Raw genomic sequence first — 7,402 nt, forward strand, 5'->3', positions numbered from 1 at the left:
TGATCCTAAATTTATGCTTCCCTCTTTGGACTGAACTACTTTTGGACAGTGGGGGCAACCAACATATTGCCTCTGTAGTGACTTTGTGCTTATGCAGGGATAAATACCAAGACCAAATTTACAAATATTATAAAGGCAGCATCATTTGCTTTTAGTGTATCACACTGACAAGAAAGAACAAATAGCTGTTTAAGAAAGAATACTCTGAGTACTATACATGTAAGAAGGGGTGACTTGGAGAAAAAAAATTAGAAAGAAAATCTCATAACATTTCCTCCTTTTTCCTTTCTTCCTTTTTGTATGCACGTGCATATGAGTCTGTTTGTATTTAAATTCTCTTTAAGTACATCTTTAAATGTGGGCAAGGATTGCTTCATAATAGAGTGCAGACAAGCAAATCCATAATACATACATTTTCTATATTTTCTCCATTTTGAGATTGATGAATGGAGAACTAAAAGAATAAATAATTTATACTTGTAGAAAGAGAAATATGTATGTGTGTTCGGCAAAGATCTTAGAAATCTTAATTTCTAAACATGTGGTGAGTATAAACTAATACGGAGATGGAAAAGTTTTCTCTAATGTTTTCTCCATTAGCAACAACATTTATAGTGGAACCAAAGATTTTCAGTCCAAAGTAAGTTTGTAATTAATAGGGTGATTTTCTCTTACAGACATTCAGATATGGCATGTCCTTTTGTAAGTAGTAATTTCATGAAGCAAATGCTCCTATAATATAGTTAATCTGAAACATGGCTGTTAGGTCTGCTGTTTTATATCTGCATGGTAAAGGGTATTCAATACCTTCTTAAGCTTTATGTCTTCTTCTTTAGCTTTCCAGGCTGTCCATCCTAGACCTGTCTCCTAGCCTTCGTGAAAGTGGGTCCTCTCTTTCTCATTTTGCATTATCTCAGCCTTTTGCTGACTTCTAATCCCTAGGATCATGAACTGGATTTGAACATTTAACCTTGAAACTATGTCCCCAGGAAAAAAAATGAACACTGAATCTTTCTCATGTTTCAAAAATAATTTTCTCATGGAAGTAGGGTCATGTTTTTAAAACTATTCGATCAAAACATGCAACCCATGTACCCCGTTAATAGCAGATAATATAAAAATGCACAGATTCCATGGTTCAGTCCGAGAAGCACACAAGGTAGAAGACTCTCACAAGACTTTCATCCTGTGCCCTCATTTTGGCATCTCTCTGATGATAGCCCAGCAGACTAACAGTGTGTTTCTGTATTGTGCAAGAGATGGTAAGAATTTGAAGCTCATTTTACAGTATGAATTTTTCCAATGTATCACAATTACACAAATACCTGGACTTTCTAACAATTTGCTGATTCACTCCGAAAGTTCATTGTCTTTGAATATCTGTACTGTCAGTATCTCTGCCTTCTGTATTTTATTCTTTCTCTTTACTCTCTCTCCCTCCTGCCTCCCTCTGCTCCTTCTCGCTTGCTTCAGTTTTTGTTTCCCTCCATTCTACGTCTCTGTTTCTCCTTCTTTTCTTTTACTTCTCTTTTTTTCTTCTGTTGTACTTCCCTTCCCCTTGTTACCTTTTGAAAATCAGCCTTTAAGCCAAGGCTTTTCTTAAGGCCCAAGGACGTCCAATTCTAGAAAACTTTCATCTATTCATTAAAATGTGGAAAAAACAAAGCTCCAACAAACAATGCTGCCTATCAAAGAGCAGACGTGTTATTCCAGAGAAATCATAGCTAATGATTTCATTTTCTATCGAATGTGTTTCCTGTCTCACAATAATTAAAAGGCTCCTACAAGGCTACAAAGGCATGCCATTTGGGTCTGAGCAACTAACCTAATGTGTAGATTTGACTTCACACAGCAATCGCTTATTGAGTCAGAATAGACAGACCTTCCCGCGTGCTCTCATGTTGTACTGTTTACAAGGCAGTCCTGTACTTCTGGTTTACAGCTCTACTTAGATCCTGTTACAGTTATACTTAGATCTTTCTTTTGGTAAGATGGAATTTAATGAGAAGGAAAGTGTGCTTTCAGTTTGCATTTGCAGAAGGATTTATAGTTAAACTTAGGGTATGTAAAAACCACATTTACCCCAAAATAAGCAAAGGATTCATTCACAGAAAGAACAAAATGGCCCCACCTGAATCATCATGAAAGGAATTCTTTATAAAATTTTTTGAGTGTATAAAATATTAAAGAAATATTTCTCCGAAACCAACAAGTTTCCTACCTTTTGGAAATCCACCTTAAGGTTGGTTACAACTCTGGTGCGCTGATCATTTGCAAACCCCACTGCTGCAACCAAGGAAGGGTGGGGCTGCCTCCTGAGACATCTGTGAACCAGAATTGCTGGCAGGGACTGCTACGATTTCCATGGAAGTGACTGCTCACAGCCTGGCTGCAGGCACAGTAGACCTGGGGTAACTACTTCCACATATCAACACCTTGTCAGAGGAGGTCTGAAAGGCACAGCAACTCTGGGAAAGGAAAGTACCTGCTTTAGGGAGAGCTAACCAGCTACCCCGCCTTCCTCTACCATCAAGTCTTTCACATAAAAGACAGAAAGGAAGCCAAGTAGGAAAAAAAGAGTAATAAGCAAAATAAGTGTTTAAATTATGGCACTGGTTGGCTCTGATTATTGGTATTTAGCTACATAATAAATTTCTAAAGATTCGGATCACATAGGATTATCTAACCTTAGAAGAACTTAGTCTATCTAGGTCTAAACTTGAACACAGAATATAGTTTAAATGTACTATTGTGGCACACACACTTGTGATTCTTTGGGAGGTGGTTCACAAGCAATTTGTGATTAATAATAGCTTTCCACTGATTTACTTAAAAATAAATTAGAGTGGAGGATTCAAAGTTATTCCTATGAGAATTTCATTCTCACTCACTGATATTCCCATCTGCATTCTCGTTTGAATGAGAAGAAGGTGGAGGTATAAATAATATCCGGGGAATCACATACATCCTTAAATGTCCAGGAAACGGTGTCCCCTGTGTTAATATAATTTGCCGTGTGTTTTTGAGGGGGAACAAAATCCAAACGCTGAGATCCACTGCTTCAGGATTTGAGTTGCTAATATTTTTTGTCTGTATTTAATCTCCTTAAAATCATGACATAAAGAAAGAAAAGTATCATTTTGTTAAGCATCTAACAATAATGATAGATGAGGCCTCAAAAAGATTGTCTAGTTGCTCCTTCTATGGGCTGGATCACACCTAAACCTGCTGAGAATAGTCAGCAGTGGTGCACCCTCTGATCATTTCAATTCAGATTCAGAGTATAAAGTGCTGGAAAGTGCTATGATGAGGAGGTAGAATTTATAACTGAACTTAAAATATGAAATCTGTGCATGTGCTCCTGAGGGGCAGTTGCTGTATTAAAGATATGTTATAAAAGAAGCTCCTTCTTGTAAAAATAAGCTCAACATTGCTCTTGGGATAAGCAAGCCTTCGTTTTCCTCACTTTTGCTGAAGTTGAAAGCATCTGAATTATATTGGACATATCTAGCACCTATAGAAATTGTGAGCTGGCATTATTTTATATGTTTATTGTTTGTTCTATGTTTGTCCTCTTTTCTAGAAATAAGTCTCATGAAGACAAGGATTTCATGTTTATATTTTTATTTGCAGTGCCTATACCAAGGTAACAACACCTGATGTGCATTATGATCATTGACTATTTGTTGAATAAAGAAAAAAAAATCCCCCACTTTTTCTCAGGAAAAGTCAGCAGCATCACATTCTCACCGTTTCAGAACCTGTGGACCCAATAGGCATCTTATCTTTTATAGAGCCGTTCAGGAGAGGTTGACTGATATAAGGCATTGGCTTTTATTTTCTTTAGAAAAAAGAAAAGAAAATCTGATACCATTTTCACTAGCCAGCGCGATCTTTCTGGTTTCTTAGTTGGCAAAGGAAAAGCACAGGTTGAAATGTTTAGAAAAGATAAAGGATCGTTTTTGAATTTTGAAGACCGGGGCTTTTACACATGATTTCAAAGTTGATTGAGCACGTAAAGCTTGATGAAGACAAATCCTGCAAAAGCAAAGAAACCCCTTCTGATGAGTACCCCGGGTGTGAACACACCACACCATGACCATGTAGAAATAATAGCCTGTATCGGCAACAGAGGCTGCTATTTAATGAGAGCAGTGCCATTGTTCTTGAAAGTCTAATTGGTAAACATCTTGCAGTGCTGACTCATCAGAACTGAAAACCCAGTCATACATCACCATTGTGATTTAACACTAATGCTGAAATTCACATCACGGAGTAGGCTACAGCATCCGCTGAAACTCAAACAGGTCGCTGAAAGGTGCATTTCATCAGTGAGCAACTTCTTTCATATCAAAGGAATTTTACCCCAAGTGTGGCAACTGGCTATGTTTGAAAGCAGTTAACTGTTGGGGGAAACGAGTTGTTTTAGTTCCCTATAAAAAGGTAATAATCTCTAATCCTGGATGTTTTAAAAGTTGTTTCCTCAAATTCCACAGCAAACAATATGAAATAACAACCTAGTATCTTTGTATCTTAATCGTGTTCGGTAACGAAGCCCTTTAGATAATTGGCACTGCTTCTGTAGTAGGCCAAACTTTCTTTCAAGTTACAAATACTCACAAAAGGTTTACATTATAAGGGGCTGCTTTGGAGATGTGCAGATTTAGTTTGTAAGTACAAAGTGAACATGCAAATTGCCTTATCTTGTGGGATTCACAAACAACCATCATTCAGATTGATTTAATACATGGCTTTTTATCTTTAAAAGTGTTAATTAGAAAATAGGGACAGTTCTCTGAACACTTAAGAGTAATAAATAGATCAAAACAGCATCCATGCTTCTGTGATGGAACTTCTGAGGGCTTTGTAAAAGGATTAATGCAATTGTCAAAAAGACCACAGTCTACATATTTAATAGTGTTACCAAGCTACAATTACATGTTTAGGACTTTATTGCGAAGTTTCTCAAAATTAGCTGTCTTGAAAAACTGAGATTTGGGGTGACATTGTTCAACATTTGAAGTTACTGTTTTGTTTTAATGTTTCCACCTTGAACCCCTAAATATTCTCTTCCAGAGACGATTCTAAAACCGCAAGTGAATATCAGAAGTTCTTCAAACAAAGATGGGCCGTAGAACCGCACAAAGTAACATGTTAAGAGAAAAAATATGATTCTTGCATTTTCTTTTGAATGAAAAACATAAAATGATTCGCTGAGAATTTGCCTCTATTTTGCAATTTCTCTATAATCTGACAGTTAAACGCATGTGCTGAGAAGTCAATCTTGGCTCTGCTACTGCCTGGCTCAGTGACTTCAGGCAAGTGACGTTACATCTCTGTGCCTCGGCTCATCTGTAAAATGTGCAAAATCACAGACCCTTTCTCCTAGGGTCTTTGGTGGGGATTAAATAAAATAGTGTTGAGTGGTGCCTGGCACTTGAGTAAGTGCTCTGTAAGTTATGATAATTGAGGCATTTGCTAATGAATCTAGATGGTGGTTTTCACTAGGCTTAGTTATATGGTTATCCTATCACCAGCTTTAAAAATACTTGTGAATGCCTCTTCAAATTTATGAGAAAGGCAAGCATGCCCAGCGTAAAGGCCCTTGGCCTCTTTGCCTCCAGGGAACTTGACTTTCTTTCTTCAAGAGCTAGACTCATGGGGCCAAGCCATCCTCCAAGCCACTTTCTTATGCTTTTATTTGTGTTTTATTACTACTTTATCTTGATTCAATATTTTGGTTTTACTAACAATTTATTACTCGGTTCTAAAATACTTTAAAAGTATAAACCATCATATAATAAAATTAATTTGCCAGCAAAACATTTTTTAAAATATATCATTCCATAAATTTTCTTTGCATCTTGCTTTGTCTTGTCTCTTTTTTTCCTAAACCTTTCTCTATGACTCTTTTTAATTCTTGACATTTTGTCTTTCCTTTTCTTGATCATATCTTTTCAAGCTGAGGATTCACACAGTTTCTTTCGAACTGAAGACTCACTTGCCCCAGGCCCCCCTTGGCCTGGAATTGTGAACTTCCCCTTGGTGTCCAGTCAAATGGCCCTTCCTTTTTCCTTCTCTGCTTGTTGGTCAGTCCTTTAGTCACACATCTGTCTGCCCTCCAAAAACACTTTAACTTCCTCCTCTGTTTCCCTTATACCATGAGTCCTTTCCTTAATTGCCCTACCTACTCTTACTTCAAAAAGACAGACAGTACAAGGGAAAGTTACGAAACTTGGAAGTCACTATGAATTTCTATCTCCCTCAGCTGTGTTCTTCTTTTATTTATTTCAGCCTCATTGAGCTTGTTTGAACATACTTTAAGACTTGGCAATATAATAAGTCCCACACATACTTTTACCTTATTGAATTCCTTCATTAATCCCTTACTTTCTTATGCTAATCACCAGGGAACCATTATCCTCACTTTACAGAGGAGGAAATAGGTTTAGAGAGATTAAGTAGCTGGTCCAAGGTCCCTAATCTTGAAGGAGCTGAGTTGGAGTTTGGAACGGGCCTGACTGTCAAGGTTTTGTTGGCTGAGCTGAGCAGTCTCTCCTGGTCTTGCTGGGTCTGGGATTCCCTCAGCTGCTTCCCTTTCCATTCTAGCACCCCATGATGCCCCCACCATCACCACCCCAGTGTTATGCTGCTTCTCAATTTCCTGAGAATACTGACACTAATCAGATCCTCCTTTCTCTTTGTCTTTCTTCTGCTCTACTTTTCTAGGTTCTAACTGTTCCTGATCAGTTACCAGCTAGAAAGATCTGGGAGTCCTCCCTTATTCCTGAGCAAACAGGCCTAGATTTGCAAGGTGGGTTTGGGGACTGATTTAGGACTAACAAACAGGCCTCTGGACTCCTCCTAGTGCCCTCACTGCCCTGGGCCTCTTCTGAGAGGCTGCAACTTCAGTCAGGCTGTTTTTGGAGCCACTGTTTGTGTGCACCTGTACCCTTCTCTTTCACTTTGGGATGCTGTAATTTCATGAGTGATTCTTCTTTCTCTTGGCTTCTTCTCTCTGTTTATAGATTTTTTTATTTCCATCACCTAGAGATACAGACAGAAAAATTTCTCTGGACCTTACCAGCTCCTTCTCTCTCTCTCTCATTAACTGATTCCTTGCAATATGACATCATACTAGCTACTATGTATCCTGGTTGAAGTTATTGTTCCTAAAGAAACTCTTATGAATACTTATTGTCAAATTTCATTCTCTGAAATCCAAAATGTCTTCACAGCCTGGCACCTGGAAGCCCCTGGAGGTTTGAATTTGCTCCAGATTCCAGAAATCATTCTAACCTGAAGGAGAAATATCGAGATCTCTGGACCAATGCTCTGACACTAAGCAACTAGTCTCTCCCAACTCCACTAACTACCATCTGGGATTGTCTTTGCCCCATGT

Source organism: Sus scrofa, chromosome 15 (assembly GCF_054392235.1).
Source record: "Sus scrofa isolate SSC_HxYL_T2T_F1_AM1 chromosome 15, Sscrofa_HxYL_maternal_Yorkshire_Landrace_v2.0, whole genome shotgun sequence".
Lineage (NCBI taxonomy): Eukaryota > Metazoa > Chordata > Mammalia > Artiodactyla > Suidae > Sus > Sus scrofa.